This window comes from Tiliqua scincoides, chromosome 6, assembly GCF_035046505.1.
Source record: "Tiliqua scincoides isolate rTilSci1 chromosome 6, rTilSci1.hap2, whole genome shotgun sequence".
Classification (NCBI taxonomy): domain Eukaryota; kingdom Metazoa; phylum Chordata; class Lepidosauria; order Squamata; family Scincidae; genus Tiliqua; species Tiliqua scincoides.
This window is the reverse complement of record NC_089826.1, coordinates 73,724,823-73,741,787: the sequence shown is the minus strand read 5'-3', so window position 1 is coordinate 73,741,787 and position 16,965 is coordinate 73,724,823. Positions and strand designations below refer to the sequence as shown.

At 44.8% G+C, this 16,965-nt stretch overlaps 1 pseudogene; it reads right to left on the bottom strand.

The window, feature by feature from the left end:
- Positions 1–11,886: 11,886 nt before the first annotated feature.
- LOC136656332 (5S ribosomal RNA) lies at positions 11,887–12,006 on the bottom strand (annotated as a pseudogene).
- Between the last annotated feature and the right edge of the window lie 4,959 nt (positions 12,007–16,965).

Sequence of the window (16,965 nt, the reverse complement as noted above, 5' to 3'; positions counted from 1 at the left end):
TCATAGGCCACCCTGAGGTTTTGGGGGCCTGGTAGCCCCACCTGGCTCCTCTCCTTCTCAGAGGTCCACAAAAGTGCTGCCTGTGCAGCCTGCCCCTTTCTCTTTGGTTGCTAATGGTGGCCCCCCATCTGTTCCCACCTTCCTCCCTGTGCAACTCACTTGCCCTCCACCCTACTTGCACACTGGGAGGGAGAATCTCTGTGGACGACTTCCTCAGTGGTATCCTCCCCGCATCCAGCACTGGGAAGCCTGGTTGCTGGCTGCTGATGTCTGGACCAGGCAATGCCCCAGAAGGCTCTGGGGCTTCCCATTCACGCCCCCTGGTCCTGGTGCCAGGGCTCCCTAGGGGGCCAAGTGGCTACCGCCACCTTCCGCTCGCAGCTGGCTGCTTTACCTCAGCACCTGGAGCCCTTTGGAGTTCTGTTGTAGCCGGCCACATCCCCCAGTGGATCAAGCCGCTGAAGCTCTGTTGGGCATGCCCAGCCGTCACCATCCGTGCACAGAAACCCTTCCTGGTTCTGAAGTTCTGGCAACTCAAGGGCCTACACTGGACCCTGACATGTGCTTTTCAGCTGGCTCAAGCAGGTTCAGCTCTCAGTGATCAAGTGCACAGTAATCAAATGTGCTGAGAAATATTGAACTCAATCCTATCCTTCCCCCACTAGTGCAGCCATACTGGGTTGCAATTAAAAAAAAAACACCTATACTGGCTTGCAATTAAAAAATTGCAGAATTACTGGTTGTACTTGAATTTTTTTTTAATGACCTGACATTAGATGGATTGTAGCAGTCTCTTTTTATTTATTTATTTATTTATTTATTTATTTATTTATTTATTTATTTATTTATAGGATGAGGTCTTACAAAAGAAAAACAAATGCCAATGGAGGGAAAATATATATTCATTTAGAGTTTAGAAATAATGGTAAAATTAGTTGCGCAGGTCATGTTTGGTATGATGACTTGATTTGAAGTGTGACTTTTTAAAATAGCTGCAGGGAAGTCTTGCTGCAACCCACGAGCGGGTCTGAAAGTAACTTTGAATTCTACTTCATGTATTGTTCATATGTCATCACAGATCCATGGTAGAAAGCCTGCTATTATTTGCACATCACATCCTTCTGGAAACTGAATGAGGAACTTAATGATAGACCTGGGAAAGTGAAGGCAAAGTGTGATTTACAAGAAGGCAACTGAGATGAAAACGCCCCCACACACTGTGCGTAATTTGGAGGAAGTAAACTATAAGCGAATCAACCAACATTGTTAAGGGGTGGAGGGCCTAATACTAAGCAAAGTCAGGGCCAGCATCAGGGATTCAGCATTGCTGGGCAGATGCCAGGACCCAGGCTGGTAAGGATTAGGTTGTCCTGGCAAGCCACCCAGTTGCGCTAGTGACCCTCCCCATTCTGGCTGTTTCTGTCCTGGCTCTCATTCCATCCTGCCCACCCCTCCCGCCCTCTTTACACATGGAACAGGGCAACAGGGAAGTAGTTAAAAAGAACTCCCCACACACACAGAACCTGACAGCAGCCCTGTTTTTCCCACAGGTGGCTTTTTTAAGGGGGCGACTCAGCCTAGGGAGAAAGAGAAGGCAGGGAAGGAGTTCATAGTGATCACACTTTGCATGGCATGGCTCTGTTGTTTTTCAGGAGGGGGGGGCCCTAATTGAAGGAGTGACTAAAGAGGGACTACTGAGTAGACCTGCAAGGCTCAGGTCTTCCTGCAAAGCCTCCCAGCTGCTGCTTGTGACCCTTCTCCTCCCTCTCGCCGCATCTGTTCCGTCTCCCTTGCCGTCCATCCCACCCCTCTTGTCCTCTTTACAGATGGGTGGAGATAGCAGGGGAGTGTTCAAAGAGAGCTCCGACCCACACACACACACACACACCCTGGCAGCAGCCCTATTTATTTCCACTTTTTAAAGGGGGGCAACTCGATTCATTAGTTACTAAAGGGTGACTTGGTGACTTGGAAAGTGCCCCCATTATAACTCTTTTTTTGAGTCGAGTAATGGGGGGCGGTGACTCGGAGACTCGACTCGAGTCAAGTCCTGCTGGGTTTTCTCATCCATGAGACGAGGACCACTTCACACACTGTGCGCAACAAATGCTGACTCTCAGCTATGTGTATCTGTATGCTATCTAGGTGCCTTGTATGATATGTATGAGGTGGAAGTGATTGCCATGGTTTGAAAATAATAACAATGATAATAGAAACTATGGTTAGTAAAAATGGTAATAGTTTTCAAAGAGTTAAAAGAGTCTCAAAAAGTTGTTTTCATCATATCAGAATACAGAATACAGTGGCTATAATACAGAGAGCAGAATTGGTTTTAAAATGACACACAAACTGGGGAAATAAAATCTTGCTACTGGACAAAAAAATACATCTGGCATCCCATGGAGAAAAAGTGGTTCAGGCAGGAATTGCAGAAGAAAAACAGGGGGGTGGAGGAAATATTAAGCAGCCCTCCAAAGCAATGCTACAAGCGATTTTCTGCAACATGTTGCTCCTTCCCTTGCTGCTTTGTCTAGAAGCAGCAATCTTTTTTTTTTACAAGCTTTGTCATGTAAGGTGTAGTTCCAGTCTTAATCACTGCAAGCTCTGTTTTCTACAAGGTCCCAAAACTTTTGGTACAAGTCTCTCTCTCTCTCTCTCTCTCTCTCGCTCTCTCTCTCTCTCTCTCTCTGCAAGTACCCCTTTTCCAACTACCCTTTTTTACAAATACTACCATTCAGTGGCATCACTAGGGTTCATGTCACCTGGTGTGGGAGGCCAGCACGTCACCCCCCCGATGGACTTCCTCGCATGCAGTGGCTGTGGCAATGCACCAGCCAGTGGGCATAGTGATGTACCGATCACCCCCTGCTGGTTTTTTGGCTATAACATTTGATAGAATAGTGATATTTCAATGCTGTTTGTTTCCTTGCATTCTGCATAAAATTACACATTGATTGATATATATAACATGATGGTGTTATTTGAACATAACAAGATTTAAAAAAAAATTTATGAGTAGTGGTGTCAACCCCTCATGCGTGTCACCTGGTGAGGGCCGCACCACCGGCACTCTGCTAGTGACATCACTGCCACTATTGTCACCAGAGATATCGGTTATACACATGAGTAGGTGAGGTCACAGAGTTGGGCTTTAGTATGTACTACATTTTCTGTTGAGCCTTGATTACTTATTCTGTCTACATGAACTTTTTGGAAACATAACAGCTTATTTATTTGAATTTTATATGAGTTTCTGGTGGGGCTCTTAAAGGAATTCTCTTATGGCCGAACCCTATAGGTACATTATGCTGGCAGAGCACATGTTCCCCAGCATAATGCACTTTGTGGCTGTCACAAACATGATACAACTGAAGCTTGTGGCTTGGCTGCTGACACAAGTGATGTGTAGCCAGGTCCATGTGAAGAAGGATTGAGGATGCCCACTAGTGCAAGAAAAGCTGTGCAGGGGTCAAGAGGGAGTTGGGAGGGTAGAATTGGGAAGTGGATGGTCAGAACAGGAAACAGATGGGTTGTGGTGGAAGGCAGATTGGGCCTGGGATGGCGGTGGGTTGGACAGAAGTGGCACTTGCTGAATCCTAATCCCCCAAGCCTTATCCACCTTCAAGGGTCAATGTGGACTTGTTCCAGTGATAGCATTAGTGTAGGTCCATAGTGACCCATGGCTGCAGCTGGGACTTAATTTGGAGCAAGTGAACAAATGTTCCCTTACTTGAGGAGGTCTCAATGTGCCAAAACCTCCCTGAGGGATACAGCGGATGTTGCCATGGTGCTGCTGCATCATGCACAGGGAATTGTGGTGGATTGGGCTGTCTTCCAAGGAAAGAGAGGATGGATGGAAACTGAAGGGAATGGAGCCTGATTTTATTAAAGGCACAGAGTTTATTCACTACACCTGTATATGTATATTGGGATGTATGCAATTAAATTCCTTCAGGACAAAGTCTTGCTTGCCTTATCTACCTTAGGTTCTTTTTGTGTTGGATGATCCCAAAGGTGGATCTGCTTTAGTCCAAATTTAAAAGTATGAGTTCTGGTTGACATTAAAAGTTCTGGGCATTTTAGAAAGGGTCATGAGCCTGCAAACCATATCACTCTTGTGCAAACCAGCCTGTAGTTAATAAAACCTTTGTGATTTCTTTCCCCTTTAGTATAAGAAAGTGTTCTAGCTTTCTTCTCTACCTGTGTGTGCATGGCTACAGATCCTTTCCTAATGATTAGAAGTAGATAAAAGTGATACTTAATCCTGTGGTGATTACAAACCACACAACCTTGTGCCTCAAAGCTGTTGTGGTTCATATCCATCTTCTTATATACATCACGTCATACTTAAACCAATGTGGTTGATTAGTGATGAAAGAAATCTCAACTAGCATGGAAGTGCCCACTGGAATGCAAATGAAGGACGCTGAATCGGTTTAGGGAAAGGTGAGCGTGTGTGATTTATTTATGACCTAATGAATTAATGCATGACAATCTGGAGGTGTTTAGAGGAGTAAGACTCCTGTTATATAATCTTTGCTGGGGGGGAAAAAAATACACAGCGCAATGAGTGTAGGATTTAGCCAGCTGGTGATTAAAACGCTCTGACCGAAGCCAGATTGGTTTGCTTGTTTGTGCTCAGGTGCACCTCTGAGCTAAATGAGCGGAACTGCCATGAGCCTGTCATAATGTATCAGTCCAAGGGGATTTATCAGATCTTTGAAAACCCCAGATAAACTTTCTACCTTCTCCTTGCATCACTTTGTCTGACTGATCAACGGGTGAGAAATCAAAGCAGAACATGGGAGAGAAACTGGTTGAAGGCTGTTAATTGTGTGAACTGGACATACGCAGAAACATCCCTGCCCCTACAGAGGTGGCTGCTCTGTCTCAAAACTGAAAGACAGACCAACTTGTTTTGAGGGGCTGGCCTTTTTTGTGGGCCTCAGTGTTGATTTCCTTGTTACACTTCTCAGGACGGATACAGTTTTATGAAAGTCCATGCAGTGCATACCTGGGGGGGGGGGGCAACAGTAAGTACTGCAGGTGTCAGAATGCACCATGTACGCAGCCCCTCCCACTTGCTGTTGGAGGCCATTCTGGGCAGCAATGGCAATGCTCAGGAGACGCTGTTTGATTCAACAAACTTCTGTGCATTGGTGTTGCTGCCCAGAATGGCTTAGATAGCAAGTGGGAGGGGTTGCTTACACTGAGAATTGCAGCACCTGCAGTACTTACCATTTTGGCTCCCCCCACCACCATCTACGCTACCAAGTCCATAGTATTGTCCTCAAATTATTATCACTAAGAAGACTTTGCCCTGATAATAAAATGGGTTTGGGAAGATATTAGTAAAAGGTTTAGGAGTTTTGGTCCAACCATGTGATGGGCTACACCAGCAGTCACCAAAATCATGACCGCTGCATGCAGTCACCAAATTTTCACTGCGTGCCAAAAAGCCGGTTCCTGTTTGAACTGGAGCTTACCATTCTGCCACGTAGCTACATTGCTGCATGTATTCCAAGTAGATCTGGGCAAAGGGATGTTCTGGGCAGTGTTGCCTGGCATCCCACAAGGCTGTGCAACAGGACGTCAAGACAGACGTGACTGCCCAAAGGATCCCTGTGCCCAGATCTGCTCAGAATATGCAACCCCTGGGACGACTGAGTTTGGCCTTTCCAGGCTGGCAGAGGTCTGGGGGGATGTGGGGAGGTGGCAGGGAGGAGGAGGTTTCAGGGTATGGGGAGGGCAGGCAGCAGACAGGTATCTGGATGGGGAGTAGGAGGTGAGGTCAGGATTCGGCACTTATGCTGGTAGCCCTGTTCTGGGTCAGCCTGGACCAACTCTGCACCACCTCTATAGGTGGCATGGATTCAAGTAGCCCCATTGGGGCTTCTGCTGCAGTGTTACCTGGGCTAAGGGGAATTATTTCCCCTTGCCCTGGGCTGGCCTGCAGTTAGCCCCAAACTTGTGCTGGATGCAGCAAAGGCCTGCCAGCCTGCCTGTTCCAGAGCAAGTTAGGATTGCACTGTAAGTGCATGATGTGGGCTTATGGGATACTGCTGTAGGGTAGGGAATTTTGTTACTTTGCCTTCTCAGCAGTTCTGCTCCTGGTTGCAGCTCCACCATGCGCTGCTTTTCCTTGAAAGGAAGCTTCTGGAAATTCCATGTCCCTAGGTTATCTCAAGCTCAGAACAAGCCAGCTAATGATGTGGTGAACCAAGGGGGCACACCATCACTATGACTCTCTCAGTAGTAAAGCTAGAGGAGAGGCTAAACGGAAAGTACTGCCTGGTGCTGCAACCCACCATGTAACCTGCCCTTCCCATTCATCGTGGGAGCCAATCTGGGCAACAATGACAATGTGCCAGAGCTTGCCGAACCAAACGGTGTCTTCTGCTTGTTCATTCATCACTGCCCTGAATGGTTCCAAGGACAAGTGGGAGGAGCTATTTGCATGATGTGTTGCATGCCTGGAGTACTTACTGAACCACCCCCACTCTAGCTATGCTACTAGACTGTCTAATTTTTTAAATATTACTTTACACCTGATGTTTGGAAAGACCAGATGTCATTTGATTTCATTGGAACTTTCCCACCAGAAGATCTTACTAGATAATTCATATTTTTACTTGGGGAACTGAGAAAAAAAAATGTATATATATTATAGCAGAATGAAGTTAAGACGAATTGGTACCTTTCTATCAGATAAACTTTTTGAACGTTAATGAAGCTGCAAGAATATCATTTGACTAGAAGAGATCTGCACTTTTAATCTATATATAGACACTCCTAACTAATCTAATATTTTGGTATTAAAATAGATATCCACAGTCATGTTCTACCACATTATAACATTAAACAAATCTTGTTGTACTTGTTAATTAAATCCTTGAAAATGTTAGCACCAGACAGTTTTAGTGTCCGCAAACTGTGAACATGGCTAATTAAAATCTTTTATGTGACTCCTTCATATAATTTTTTAATGTGCTTATTAAAGTTATCCGATGTAAGTTTGGAGTAAAAAGGGAGCTTGGGTGAGGAAGCTATGTAAACTATAAGAATCCAATTCATGCAAATATGTGCACCGCATGCAGACTATTGATTGCGTAATAATGCTTAGCAGTCAAAATATTGCTCATTTAGTATGTTGAAAGCTTTTCACATATATTGCAATAACACAACAACCTTGTAAGGTAGGTCATTATTGTTATGCCTGTATTACTGGTGGAAGTGAGCCTGAGAGATAACATGTTACTAAATAGTCGGTACGGAGCTGTCAGAAGTAACTTGTCAGAAGTGATTTTTATATCTTCATCCTAATCAGGTTGTTGTTGTATTCATTCATTTGGTGCTGCCATGTTCTTCATTAGAACATGTTCTAATAACAGCGGCTCTTGTGTTTGTAGAAAATTAAGTTTGCAGTACAAATCTAAGTCCTCAAACTGTGGGTCATGACCCACCAGCAGGTCGCAACCTGGTTTTTGGTAGGTTGCATGGGTGTTACCTGGAAGCCGAAATGCATTCTGGGGCACAATACAGCCAATGAAATGGGTCACTCACAGGCACTACCTGGAAAATACAAGGCATTCTGGGGCATTACCCAGAAGTCGCAAGGTGTTCTGGGGTGTGTTGTAGTTGCCATGACCAACAAAGTGAGTAGTGGTGTTTAAAAAATTGAGAAGTAGTACGCTAAGTCCATCACTCATTGCTATCTTCTTGAATGAATGTAGGTCACAACTATGAGGTCATGAAATAATGTCACAGCACCTACAGTCCTGGCGGGTGTGTGTATGAAATCTAGGACAGTGGTAGGACTATGCGTAAGAATATATATATTGTATAGTGAAAGTAAATTTCATTGAAATGAATAGGACTTACTTCTTCATAAACATGGTTTATATATTGGATCATGTTAAAACTTCATTGACTTTAGCAACAGTCTGTGTCCATCTCTGATATTTCAGAGAAAGGACTCAAATTTCCCCTGTAAGTCTCGTGAATTAAAACTCACTTTCATCACTTGAACACAATAGACTAGTCAGTCTTCATGGATTGTGGCACACTTCTATGTATCCCTTTTCTCACCATTTGATTACTCAGTACTTCATAACTTACAGCTGAATGTGAGAATGGGCTTTATTTAAAAGTTGATGTTGGGAGTTAGAAAAGCGGTGACTTTTTGGTTATATGATACTTATATTGTAGTCACAAAAAGTAATAAACATGCTTATGTGAACTGGTCCCATGGAGTGGCGATTCTGGCTCCAATGCTGCCCAGGGCCACAATCACAAATTGCCACCCTGCCCCACCAGCCAGGCACCCCCCCCCCCAAGTCACACCTGCTGCCTTCCATCTGGGGGTCTTGTAAGGCCTTCGGAGGGCTAAAAATGTCATTTCAGTTTTCACCTGAAAACAATAAGTAAAGGTTTTTATGCCCTTAAAAGATCTACTGAAGGGCATAGAGGCCTCCCCGGCCCTCAGAAGGCCTTCAAAGGGCATAAAAATTTCCCAAGAAAGTGGAAGTGATGTTTTTCAACCCTCCAGCCATGATGGCATGAGCGGTGTTGGGGGACGGCATGTCTGGATGTGGTGGCGCCCCCCAGACATGCAGCCTGGGGTCCCTTGACCCCATTGACCCTCCCATAGGTACACCACTGGTTCCATGGAAGCCATCAATCTTTGTGGAGTCACATTTCATCTAAAGTGTTCCTATGTTGTCAAAAGAACAGAATTACACATATCTAATGATCATTCTGATGATGAGCAAGAATCTACCCAGAAAGAAGGCTGAGAAAAAAATGTTTTGAAGTTTGGATATCCTCAGCAGAATCTTGGTCAGGAAGTAACATATGAAGCAAAGTTTCTGAACTGCTCTAGTTTTCTTTGTGCAATTAAAGGAACCAAATGATGCCCCCGCCCCAGCACATCTGCAAGAGAAGGTACTTAAAAAGTAAAATCTTTCTTCTGGCTATTGAAATTAAGCACAGTGATCTCATACAAAGCTCAGTGCAGCTGGTGCTATGGAATAAAGACAGTCAAATCCTTTCTAATGGAAAAATGAAGTCAGATTCAGCTTGGCTTCTTTCTTATACAAAATGCAATTATATAAACTACAAAGAACCATTATAGACAATGTTTATAATTAGCCACTGTTTAAAAAAAAAATTATATAAAGTACATTCTGGTGCCATGCCAACATATTTTCTACAGATGTTCCCAACAATGAACAATCAGAAATCCATTCCTGTTGTTTCGATTGCAATTATTGCAAATTGTGAAAACCCATAATAAAAATCAATGTAATGAACAAACGCTATTATATGTTGATAAACATCATACTCTTTCAATTTCCGGACAAATGTACTGCATATTAAGTAGCATAGGCATTTTTTTAAGAAAATGCCCACATATGGTTGTATTTGTGGATTTTGGCAGCTTAGTAATTCTTGGGGCCTGGATCTTGCATTGTAGGTTTGCCAAAAATATTTGCTGTAAATGATCATTTTCATTCATTATTTGCCGCATAAAAAATATCAGTGTAATGATTGCTTAATAATTCTGATCACACTTGTATTTCTTAGAAAAAGCCTGGGGGATAGGACAAGCTGAGAAAGAAGTCTAGGCACTCACAATGTCTTAGTTCCCCCATGTCTAACCATCATACAGTTCTGGCTGTTAGAACTGATTTGGGTGAGACAGCACATGGGAGAAGCAGATGTACAGCTGAGTGACTCATGCTTTCGCATTCCTCATTTGTAACAATTGAATTGGCTCTCAGTTCAATTAGAAATCAAAAGTGATAAGTTTGCAAACAGCAGCCCCATGAAAATGTTCACTAGTTTCTGAAGGTGGTTTGAGAACTGCTTGAAGATTTCTACTTGCGTGACATCTGGGTACAAAGCAAGAGTCTAGGGCTCAGCCACAGATAGCTGGAATTATAACTACCCAAAGTTTCATCGGATGAACTTTGCATCATTTTTAGTAGCTGCACAAGTAGGCAATAAGTGTCAGCTGTTTTGATCTGACTTCTGGACAAACCTCTATAATGCAAGAAGTCTTTATCTTGGAAAGTTAGTGAAAACACAAACTTCCACACTTCTTCAAAGGAACAGTGGTCTGTGTGATGAATAACACTGGAATTTATCTGTCATTTACAGTAGTGGTTCTCAAACTTTTTAGTGGATCATCAGGATCCAGAAATCACCAGAAGTGATATCATAGCCAGAAGTGACATCAATCAGGAACATTTTTAACACCCCATTTGACAACATCAAACCAATCCATCAATTAAGTAAATTAGAAGTTTACAATAAGTACAAGTATACATATAATAAGTATAAGTTTAAAAAATTATTTAAAATAAATTTATTTTACTTAAAATAAGGAAGAAACTTCCTAACCCTCTCAAGCACTTGTTGATCTGTTTTAAATAAATTCCCCAAATATTCCAAAGGCTGCAATCCTATCCACACTTACCTGGGATTAAACCCCATTGACTGTCCTTGTGAAAAGCATATACATAGTAGCCTGTTAAAAGCACAGATCTGTAACTTTTCCCCAAATGCAGTCACATATCCTGGTAGCATCAAGTCCAATATATTAAAAATACACATTGAAATGGATGGGGACCCACCTGAAATTGACCCACAATCCACCTAGTGGGTCTCAACCCACACTGTAAACACGGATTTACAGAAATGTTGGCAGGATGCAAAAAATGCCATCAGGACCTGAAGCTCACAGCTGATCTTGAACTGATGGCCTGAGAGGTAACAATTTATCCCAGGCCTGGCCACAAGAGAGAACTATAAGATCAACCACACTTGCCAAGGAATCCTCCTTCCTCCAAAAGGTGATTGTGGTCAAGTGAAGCTCCTTGACCTAATAGAAAGAGATCAACTCTTGTGATATAAAGACTGTCTTTGCCCTCAACTGCCCTGGAGCCATGTCTGACAGGTACACAAACCTCTGAGCAACTTCCTTTCAAAAATCTTAGGCAGTTGAGCTTCATCGATGCTGCCCATCTAAATCGCAGGGGCACCAAAAAGCTCCCTGTGCATTCCTTCTTCAGCTAAATTTCAGTTGCTGGAAGCAGCAGGCTTTGACAGACACTCCGTTTGCAGTTCAGGTCCTCCCTATAGGTCAAGGGAAAGTTTCTATGATTTTTATTTTGCAGTTTCAGTTGACATTTCTTTCTCTCCCCTGTCTCAGCTTTATTAAACAACTAAAAATGCAGAAAGGCACAGTGCAAATACTGAACAGGCAGTGCTCGTAGAAGCCTGGTGGGTTTTCCGGTTTGTCAAAAGCTGCCAGGTGCAAAGAGAACTCTTTAAATGGTGTCAGTCTCCTGTAGCCTCACCAGGAACGACTGGAAAATCTAATCAGTGGTGTTCTTTAAATATGACTAACACCCGTCACATACGTTACAGTTCAGAAGTGAAATATTATTGTGGATGGGCAGCCAAATCCTGAGCTGCCCAGAGCGAGGGGCTGCCACAGTGGCAAAAGTGGCTGCCATGGCATCCAGTGTGCCCCAGGCAGCCACTGCAGCCTTCTAGAGTGAAGAGGATGTTCATCCCCTTTCCCTGAGCAAAGGAAGTAGCCCCACAATGGGGCTACTCGATTCAACGGCAGCTCAGGAGCTGCTGCAGAATCAGTGCTCCACATCAGCCGTGGGGCCGGACATGGAGTTCATGATCCAGTGGAGTTGAGCTCCACTGGTTTCGCCCTTCTCCCGCCCCACTCCCTTCCCTGCCATAGCTCCTCCCGCACTATCCCCGCCCTCCACCCGCCATGCCCCTGGCAGTTCAGGTGACCACCGAGCAGCAGAGCACTGGCTTCCCACTGGTTGGCAACCTTCAGTCTCGAAAGACTATGGTGTAAGCCTACAGCACCCGGTATTCCCAGGCGGTCTCCCATCCAAGTACTAACCAGGCCTGACCCTGCTTAGCTTCCAAGATCAGACGAGATCAGGCATGTACAGGGTAACAGTTGCTGTGAGTTAACAGTTGCTATTGCTTCCACTGGCACTGAGCTAGCTCCAGCATGGGCTGGCACTGAGGGCTTGCAAATGTGCTTTGTGGCACCATTGTGACAGTGCACGCCAGCAGCGAGTTAGTGCACGCTGTTTCAGATTGGGATCTGCGCAGGGATCCCCAAAGTGTGCATCAGAACAAGTTCTCAGGGACATTATGGATGTTTGCTTCCCAGCAGCAATACCATAGTCGTAACTCCAAAGACTGGAGGTTTGGCAGGCAGGCTTCATGTGCGAGGTTTTAGCTGCTGGAAGGGCCTGCTCACTCAGAGCCTCCCCATTTTGGGGGTCGTTCTGTGGTCTGCAATTGGGTGATCTCAACCTGGTAGTGATGTCACATGCCATCGCCACTTACTTTCAGGTGCTACGTCTGCAGCATGGAGGGCGTCACAATGGAGATAAATTTGAAAAGTGCTGCTTTAAAGAATAAACATTTATGGGGCAGCGTGATGCAACATTTGGAAGACTATATTATGTGCCTCAAAATAGTAGTTGGCAACCTTCAGTCTTGAAAGACTATGGTGTCGCGCTCTGAAAGGTGGTTCTGGAACAGCGTCTAGTGTGGCTGGAAAGGCCGATTCGGGAGTGACAAACCCTTCCACACTGGGAGCAAGTGCAGTCTGTCCCTGGCCTGTCTGCCATGGCTCAGGATGTGGACTCACCTCCCTGCATTACAATCTCTGCACATGAACTGGAGGTTGTCCATGACTTTGTGTACCCTGGCTCAACGATCTCCGACACTCTTTCTCTCGATACCGAGCTAAACAAACGCATCGGTAAAGCAGCTACCACGTTTTCCAGACTCACAAAGAGAGTCTGGTCCAACAAGAAGCTGATGGAACATACCAAGATCCAGGTCTACAGAGCTTGCGTCCTGAGTACACTTCTGTACTGCAGCGAGTCATGGACTCTTCACTCACAACAGGAGAGGAAACTGAACGCTTTCCACATGCGCTGCCTCCGACGCATTCTCGGCATCACCTGGCAGGACAAAGTTCCAAACAACACAGTCCTGGAACGTGCTGGAATCCCTAGCATGTATGCACTACTGAAACAGAGACGCCTGCGTTGGCTCGGTCATGTCGTGAGAATGGATGATGGCCTCAAAATAGAATTACAACTTTAAATGATGCTTAACGGTGATCAGAAGTTCCAGGCCATGCATGAGGCTGTCAATTTTAGCATATCTAACATATTTTTTTGCACTAAGCATTCATTCCTGATAAACTGTCTTCATCATGAGCCAAACCTCCTGTAGAAAAAGATTAGGCTGAGAGGTGATAGCTGGTCCCTAAACTCCTTATCCTGTCTTTTCCTTTTATGTCCAGCAAATTGCATGAAAGGATCTCCATGAATGGAACATAAGTGGAACCCTGCTGGGTCAGACCAAAGATTCATTCAGGCCAATATCCTGCTTCCAACTTAGCCAGTCAGACATCCCTGGGAAGTAGGTATCTTGGCAGGACGAGAAGAGGACAGCCTTTCCTTGCTACTTAGCCTCAGAATCTATATTCAGAGACGTACTGGGGACAAGCAACATGGAACAGGCCATTGCATTCATGCCCTTTATGCCCTTCTGACCGCAGTACATTGGCTGACCATGGCATGTTGGACTAGGTGGAGTCAATATCTGTTAGAGCTCTGGACTGATTCATAAATATCTGGTAGAGCTCTGAACTGATTCATCTAGAAAATTCCACATTATAAATGATTCAATTTGAAAGAACAGTCTTTTTTTCTTTAATTTCATTAATTAACAGCCCAATCCTAATTACCTGTGTGGCAATACAGTGGTGTGGAAGTATGCAGAAGTGTGAAAGACTCCTGCTGTGTCCAACTGAGGAGTTTTGGCACCTGGAGGCTTCCTTTTGCCCCAGGGTAAGGCCATACTGGTTTGCCAGGTCTACTCAGACCTATACCAGCAATACATCTGGCACAAGTCCACATGGACCTGGGTGTGGGGATTGAGATGGGGATGGGGATTAGGGTTCAGCACACGCTGCTGCCACTAGCAAGGCTGGCCTTAGGAGGTGCAGGATCCAATTCATGTGGTCCTTGTGTGGTCCCCCCCTTGCTGCATGGTCCTTGCGCCTCACCCCACTTACCTACAATGAGCTGCAGCAAGCGGCTTGAGCCAGGTACCCCTACATAATAGGACAATAAAAAAAATGCAATTTGTAGAAGATACAGTGACTAGTTAATCACCTCACATCTGGCACATAGCTTAGTAGCTATGTATAGCCATATACATAGCTTAGTATATGGATCATGGGGTGAATAATGCAATTTTTATTGACTCTTTCCATCCATGGACCATGATTTTTTGACTGGCTCAGGTGAATGGACCACGATGCTCTGACACATCTGGGAACTGAGAAGCAAGTTCCTTTAAGAAAACCATGGAAACTGTGATCTCTACGGAACTGGCCTATCACAAATCACAAGATGTTCAAGTCACAAGTGGTTGTCCAAAACCCACTCATAAGTGACATTCCATTCTTAGTCCAAGAAATAAAACAGCAGTGGCTCAAGCAGCAGAAGCTACAGACCCATTCCATGTAGGGCCAGATTTAGCTCAATTGTACACATTCTGCGTAACTGGGTGGGTTGCCTGCAGCCATAGCCAGCACTTCACGTGGAGATAAAGCCTCCATGCAGTGGTCAGTGTGGCAAGCAGAGCACTTGTGTGGCCAATTGGGCTGAAATTGGCCCCTAGGAAACAGTTGGCACCTTGGAAACAGACGTCATATCACCACCATCTACTTCTGGGTGCCACGCTTCACTCGAGGAACTATCGACGCCAGGCTCTCTGCTGCCACTCATCCCAGTGCGCATGGGGGGGGTGCACAGAGGGTGTGACGCCCACAAAAATGTTAGGTATTGGGCTCTGCAGCTCCTAAGGCTGTCCCTGACTTCATGAGAAACTTTGCTGAGAAACTTTGGGGGGAATCTTGTGGTGCTCACAATAAGATGCTGATCCACATATATCACTGAGCGGGGGGGGGGGGGGAGAGCAATTTCCATTTTTTAAAAAGAACCTCCGTTTGCCAAGCCCATTCTGGAATCCAGCAGTATGAATGTGTGTTGCCAATCACTAATTCATACAGCAGAAACTTGACCATCATTAATGCCTTTCGATGAATTGTTGTGTGTGTGTGTGTGTGTGTGTGTGTGTGTGTGTGTGTGTGTGTGTGAGAGAGAGAGAGAGAGAGAGAGAGAGAGAGAGAGAGAGAGTTCAAAACCTTAAGTAGCCATAGGAAACAACATGTGGATATTTGCCAGACAGCTAATCAGAGAACTAAGTCCTCTCTTTGGAGACTGTAGCTGTAATTACCACAACGCAACTGAAATGAGATCTGCAATCAAGCTAAGGATGAATTGAAAACTCACACCAAAGAATAAAATAAAACAAACTGCGCTGTTCATCTCTAATCTTATTTGAAAAGAGACATGGCAAGGATTCCACAAATCTAAGGAGTGCAGATACCATTTATAAACTGGCAATGCAAAGGGAAGGGGCTTTGTATTCATCTTCAAAACACTAACAGGGGACTGAAGTAGGTCTTTTTCACTGGAAAATAAATGAGCTTTTTTGGAGCATGCAAAGCTCTTCACAGACATCTCTCAAGTGCTCCTTTACAACAATCCAGTGAGGAAGGTCAACACCATACTGCAGAGGTGTGGCTGAGTTGAAAAGAATAAAAGGCTTTCAAGGTTAGGCAGCTGGAGAGCATTCTTCCCTCCCCCACATCTGTTGGAAATAGTACCTGCAGTGGCAAAACACCCCCTGTTGTTGCAGAGATTATTTCCGACAGATCAGGGAGGGGGAATGTAGGACTGAGGCAGGATGAGCTGCCTGCTGCTGACTTTTCTCCCATCACTATGGAAGCAGTAAAAGCACTAAAGTAGGTGCAGACCTCCTGCATCTAGAACTGCAGATGCTTCAGATTGAAAGTGGGAGCTTACTGTTCCATACAAAAAATAGTTCCCTGTACAGCAGTGGCTGTCAAACTGGGGTGTTGCGATGCCCCAGCCAGAGAGCCCTGGCCTCTGCCCCCTTAAGGGATGGGGAGGGAGGGAGGCAGTGATATGATCCACTGGATCTTGCCACTTTGGAAGGGCGCAGGGGCTTGCTTCTGCTTACCAGAGCCTGCAGCAGCCTCCTGGGAGTGCTGGGAGCCCCTTCACCTGCCTCTGCAGGGCCCCCTATGCTGCAGAGTCAGTAAAAATCCTGATTGCGACCACTTCCGGTTTCACGAACACAAAACTGGAAGTAGTCACAATTGGAATTTTGAGGGTCTCTGCAGTGTGGGAAGCCCTGCAGAAGCTGATGCAGGGACTCCCCGCACCCCTCGGGTCAGGAGGAAAAGGCAGACAGATGAAGAGATTCACAGAACTGACATCACTGCATCAGAGGCAAGGAGAGCTGGAAATTCAAGATTTTATCTTTATGGCTTTCACCTGTTTGAAAGCATGTTTGTGCCTTAACTTTTGAAAGAGATGAGTTCATTCACGTGGTTGCAGGATTTCCCACAATTATACAGGACTCTGTATCATAGCTCTGAGAGGGAAAGATCTCTGAGTTCACAGAGTGGTTGACCTTCCTGTAGCTACTGAGTAAAGTCCTCCCACCATTGCTTGGCTATGCTGGATCTGGTGCTTGTGGCTAGGCATTTAATTTTCTATAGCTTTGCTTGCAAAATGTGGATGTGCTATAATAGTGAAGTGGAACTCGAGTGAGATGAAAGGGGGTGGGAGAGAGGAACACCCCTCCAAGTAAAGAGCATATGGAAACAGTCCAAACCAATAGAAAATGGTGATAGCATCTGCAAATATCTATTATTATTAATTATTAACAGTATTTATATACCGCTTTTCAACTAAAAGTTCACAAAGCGGTTTACAGAGAAAAATCAAATAACTAAAT